The 6,000-nt window shown below is 36.9% G+C and overlaps 1 protein-coding gene across 1 annotated transcript in view; it reads right to left on the bottom strand.

The window, feature by feature from the left end:
- LOC106086997 (tyrosine-protein kinase receptor torso) overlaps positions 1-6,000 on the bottom strand; it is a 147,592-nt gene that overhangs the window by 18,357 nt on the left and 123,235 nt on the right. The window lies entirely within an intron of this gene.

Genomic DNA, 6,000 nt, shown 5'->3' with positions numbered 1-6,000 from the left:
TAAGACCCTATAAAATATATATATTCTTGATCGTTTCGACAATCTGAGTCGAACTAGCCATGTCCGTCCATCCGCTTGTCGAAATCACTATAGCGGTCGAACGCGTAAAGCTAGCCGCTTAAAATTTTGCACAGATACTTAATATTGATGTAGGTCGTTGAAGATTGCAAATGGGCAATATCTGTTCAGATTTGGATATAGCTCCCATATAAACCGATCTCCCGATTTTACATCTTGAGCCCCTGGGAGCCGCAATTTTCCATTTCCAACAACTGTGCCACGTACGGTCTAAATCGGTCTATAACCTGATATAGCTCCCATATAAATCCGATTCGGCTGAAATTTTGTATATAGTGTTCCAACTGTGCCAAGTTCGGTGCAAATCGGTCTATAACCTGATATAGCTTCCATATAAACTGATCTCCCGATTTGACTTCTTGAGCCCCTGAAAGCCGCAATTTTTGTCCGATTTGGCTGACCCACTCGACTTAGACCCAGATACCTGTGAACGCATCCCATTTAAGTCGCAGATTTCCTGGGTCTTGACACTCAAAAGAATCAAGCAGACGAAAGATAGAACACAGCAAACTGCTACAACAACAACCATATAGTATTATAGGTCTGACAACTACAGTATACAACCGTCCGCCCGTCCGTCTGTCTGTCGAAAGCGCGCTAACTTCCGAAGGAGTGAAGCTAGCCGCTTGAAATTTTGCACAAATACTTCTTATTAGTGTAGGTCGGTTGGTATTGCAAATGGGCTATATCGGTCCATGTTTTGATATAGCTGCCATATAAACCGATCTTGGGTCTTGACTTCTTGAGCCTCTAGAGTGCTCAATTCTTATCCGATTGGAATGAAATTTTGCACGACGTGTTTTGTTATGATATCCAACAACTGTGCCAAGTATGGTTCAAATCGGTCCATAACCTGATATAGCTGTCATATAAACCGATCTTGGGTCTTGACTTCTTGAGCCTCTAGAGGGCGCAATTCTTATCCGATTGGAATGAAATTTTGCACGACGTGATTTGTTATGATATCCAACAACTGTGACAAATATGGTTCAATTCGGTCCATAATCTGATATAGCTGCCATATAAACCGATCTTGGGTCTTGACTTCTTGAGCCTCTAGAGGGCGCAATTCTTATCCGATTGGAATGAAATTTTGCACGACGTGTTTTGTTATGATATCCAACAAATGTGAAAAGTATGGTTCAAATCGGTCCATAACCTGATATAGCTGTCATATAAACCGATCTTGGGTCTTGACTTCTTGAGCCTCTAGAGGGCACAATTCTTATCCGATTGGAATGAAATTTTGCACTACGTGTTTTGTTATGATATCCCACAACTGTGCTAAATTAGGTTCAAATCGGTCCATAACCTGATATAGCTGTCATATAAACCGATCTTGGGTCTTGACTTCTTGAGCCTCAAGGGTTCGGAATTCTTATCCGATTGGAATGAAATTTTGCACGACGTGTTTTGCTATGATATCCAACAACTGTGCCAAGTATGGTCCAAATCGGGTCATAAACTGATATAGCTGCCATATAAACCGATCTGGGGACTTGACTTCTTGAGCATCTAAAGGGCGTAATTCCTATCTAATTTGGCTGGAATTTTACATGACGTATTTTATTTTCAACAACTGTGTCAAATAAGGTTCAATTCGGTCCATAATCTGATATAGCTGCCATATAAACCGATCTTGGGTCTTGAATTCTTGAGCCTCTAGAGGGCGCAATTCTTATTCGATTGGAATGAAATTTTGCACGACGTGTTTTGTTATGATATCCAACAAATGTGCCAAGTATGGTTCAAATCGGTCCATAACCTGATATAGCTGTCATATAAACCGATCTTGGGTCTTGACTTCTTGAGCCTCTAGAGGGCACAATTCTTATCCGATTGGAATGAAATTTTGCACGACGTGTTTTGTTATGATATCCAACAACTGTACCAAGTATGGTTCGAAGCGGTCCATAACCTGATATAGCTGCCATATAAACCGATCTGGGATCTTGACTTCTTGAGCCTCTAGAGGTCGCAATTATTTTCCGATTTGCCTGAAATTTTGGACGACAGATCCTATCTTGACCATACGTGTTTAATATGGTCTGAATCGGTCTATAGCCCGATACAGCTCCCATATAAATCGATCTCTCTATTTTACTTCTGGTTCTTTGTAAAAAAAATTCATAGATTTTTCCAGAATATCAAAGTTTATGTAATTCGCAAGTAAAATATTGTTTTAACATAATTAAAAATTCACGAAAAATGCTTAGGGGTAGATTTAATGCTCCATGGCATGTTTCAAATGAAAATTTTATTTTCATTTAAAGCATAGCGAAACCGTCTTTTTTTTGTTTTGTTTCAAAAACCACAAAAAAGGCCAAAAAATTTTGGTTCCATAATAGAGTGAAAAAACTTAAAATTAAATCGAGAATGAAAAGAGCATACCCGACAATTTCCATGGCTACAAGCATTGTTTGATACAAACAAGATGAATGAGTGATGCGAGCAAAAACTGTTGTGGATGTTTTTTTTTCCCACAAACAGAATTAAAACATATGCATGCAACCATACTGCAGGAAATTAATGGTGCGTCATGCCTAAAGCCCAGTACTAAGATCATTCGCACGAAAATCGTCTATTAATTGATTGCGAAATTATACAGTAAATATTATAGCATACAATATTCATGGTTTGGCCGGTAAAAATCTTCACCACAGGTTTTTTGAATACTTAGAGCAGTTCGACATTTTTATTCTTTCGGAGACGCATGTTGAGAAGAAAAATCAAGAAAATTATACAAAAAAATTTAAAAATTTTAAAATTTACTGGAACTTTGCTACCAGAAATAGCAATAGAGGGAGAGGTATTGGTGGTCAACTGTATGGAATACGAAATGATTTGGAGGAAAATGGTTTCAAGCATGTATTTTCAAATCGAGGAAATCAAGATGTGCTGCAATGCGAATTTAATTCGATCCGTTTTGAAATTTTACCGGTTTATCTTAGAGGAGCGAATTGGAATCAAGATTTCGAAAATTTAAAGGCGGCTGTGGATAGTTCTGAAGACACTGGAATTGTAGTTGGGGATCATAATATTCGGATCGGAGAAGAACAAGAACTGCCTTTAGAACTACTGGAAGATCGTAGTATGAGTAACATCAGGCGCTCGAAAGATAAAACAATTACTCCAAATGGAAAAAAATACGTTGAGTTTTGTAATAATAATGGTCTAGTGATTTTAAATGGGAGGATGCCAGGAGATGAAGAAGGTAAATTTACTTTTCTAAATAGAAATGGTAGTTCTGTAATTGATGTGTGTGCCGTATCTCTGAATATGTTGACTTATGTTAAGACTTTTCGAGTCTGACCACCTGCCTGTAATTCTGGAACTAGCTATGCCGTACACAAGTCAGAGAATGCCACAAAAAGGTAATCTCCTGCCAAAATTAACTTGGAAAGAAGCAAAGAAAGAAACATTTCATAACAATTTAAACCAACAACTGTGCGCTCTGCCATTGAATCCCAGGTTGGAAGATTTTATAAAAACGATCTATGAGTCATATCCTAGCTGTTTAAATAACAAGAAATATCTTTTCAAAAACAAATGGTTTGACAAGGATTGCTCAAAAAGTAGAAAGAAGGCAATGAGTACGCTCAATAAATTTAGGAAGTCTGATAAAATATGCGACAAGAATGCCTACGTCGAACAGAAGAAAGAATACGAGAAGCTATGTAAAGTCAAAAAAATTGATTATTATAAAAGTATTGCGGAAAAGATGGACACGGTATCTGATAGTAAAACCTGGTGGAAAATTGCAAAGGAAATTAGACAAATCGACAGAGATACAAGCTGTTGCATCTCTGCGAACATATTAAAAAGCTATTTTGAACGCCTTTTGAATCCGTTATGCAATACCGAACCAATGTATTATGCTCCCAATAACTTAACCGATCTACTGCTTGATAGAGAGTTCTCCGTTGGCGAGATTAAGGAACAGCTTAGAAATGTCGGGACAAACAAAGCACCAGGAGAAGATCGCGTCCCATACGAGTTTTTTATGCACGCGACAGACGAATTCTTAGGAAAATTATGCAATGCCTTCACTAATATTTTGAACGGTTTTGACGACTTCGAAATATTCCGCACAGGTATCATATTCCCAATTCATAAAAAAGGAAACCTAGACGAAGTGAGTAACTATCGAGGTATCACTTTCATGAACTGCATAGGGAAACTTATGATAGGAATGATCAACTGTAGGATAGTGGACTGGCTAAACCGATATCAAATATTGAACGAATATCAGGCGGGATTTAGAAAAGGATACTCTACAGTGGACAATATCTTTAATCTCTCAGCTATAATTAATATTAAATTACACGACAATAAAAAGGTTTATGCTTTTTTCGTCGATTTTAAGGCCGCATTTGATAGAGTGCCAAGAGGACTGTTAATATATAAACTGCACGAAATCGGTCTGTCATCTAAAATTACCCGCTTTGTAGAAAAAATCTATGAGAACACAAGGTCTGCAGTTTGGTCAGGCTCCCAAATGTCGGAATATTTTGACACATGTACTGGAGTTAAACAAGGCTGTTTATTGTCGCCAACCCTCTTTGCCATTTACCTTAATGATTTACATGAACACTTGGAGGGAGGACTTCAAGTGGATCAAACTAACATTCGTCTATTAATGTACGCGGATGATATAATAATAATGTCGGATAATCCGAGAACTTTACAACAAATGATCTACAACTTGGAATCTTACTGTGATAAATGGGGAATGGAAGTTAACCAGATAAAATCTGAGATAATGGTATTTAGGAAAGGCGGAAAACTTTCCACAAACGAAAAATGGGCATACAAAGGCGAACTGATCAGAATAGTAAATGAATACAAGTACCTGGGACTGATACTAACTCCGAAATTATCATTTACTAAACACCTGTCAAAGAAAGAAGAAGCTGCAAAAATTGCTCTTAATTCCACATGGAAACATTTTATTGCTAAACCATCCGTTAACCTAACCTCGAAGTGGAAAATGTTTTTAGCCGTTTGTCGCTCTATACATAGCTACGGTGCGCAGATATGGGGAAATTCCTACTTTAATGAGGTAGAAAAACTCTACCGATACTTTATTAAAAAAATATTGAAACTTCCAGAGGCCACTCCAAACTACGTAATCGCTCTTGAGACAGGATACGAACCTGGTTACATATATACTTATTCTTTGCACTTACAATACTTGTCGAAAGTGTTATTCGATCTCGAGAGCCACAGACTGCCACATATACTAGCCGAAAAACTTGCAAACAAAAATCTAGCCTGGTTTAACGATTATAGTACCCAACTCTCGTTGCATAACATAAATAGTAATAATGTAAAAATAAATAAAAAATCTTGGATGAGTGCAGCACAGCAACTTTTAATGGACATGAAAGCCAATAAGTTTAATGATCACTTACAAAAAGCGCAGCAAAGTGAAAACAGAATATATAAATACCTCGATTACAATGTTGGCCCCATGTATTGCACAGAAAAATTCAGCCAAGAACAAATAACTTTGATTCTGAAAGCTAGAGGTGATCTAATGTGGTTGAACTTTAATAAATATAGGACCTCGAATGAACAAAGATGTTCATTGTGTAATTTGGGAGAAGCAGAAAATTTAGTCCATTTCATTGGCCGCTGTCCAGTATTAGCAAATATGAGAGTTAGACATTTTAATAGAACTCTATTGGATCAAACCGAAATTATTAGCATACTAAATGGTGGTGAAGGTTTTTGCTGGGTGAATTTACTAAACTTCTTAAAGGAAGCAAGAAAATATAGAAATATGTTAATAGAAGAGTTTAATTACTAATTAAGAATAAAATTAAACAGAAAAATATAATAACTCAATACTCCGGCAGACGGTTTAATTATAAACCATGCTGTAAAATTCTTTATTATCAATAAGATATTTTTTGTAAA

This window comes from Stomoxys calcitrans, chromosome 5 (assembly GCF_963082655.1).
Source record: "Stomoxys calcitrans chromosome 5, idStoCalc2.1, whole genome shotgun sequence".
Classification (NCBI taxonomy): domain Eukaryota; kingdom Metazoa; phylum Arthropoda; class Insecta; order Diptera; family Muscidae; genus Stomoxys; species Stomoxys calcitrans.
The sequence above is the reverse complement of the archived record's forward strand: the minus strand, read 5'-3'. Positions and strand labels throughout refer to the sequence as shown.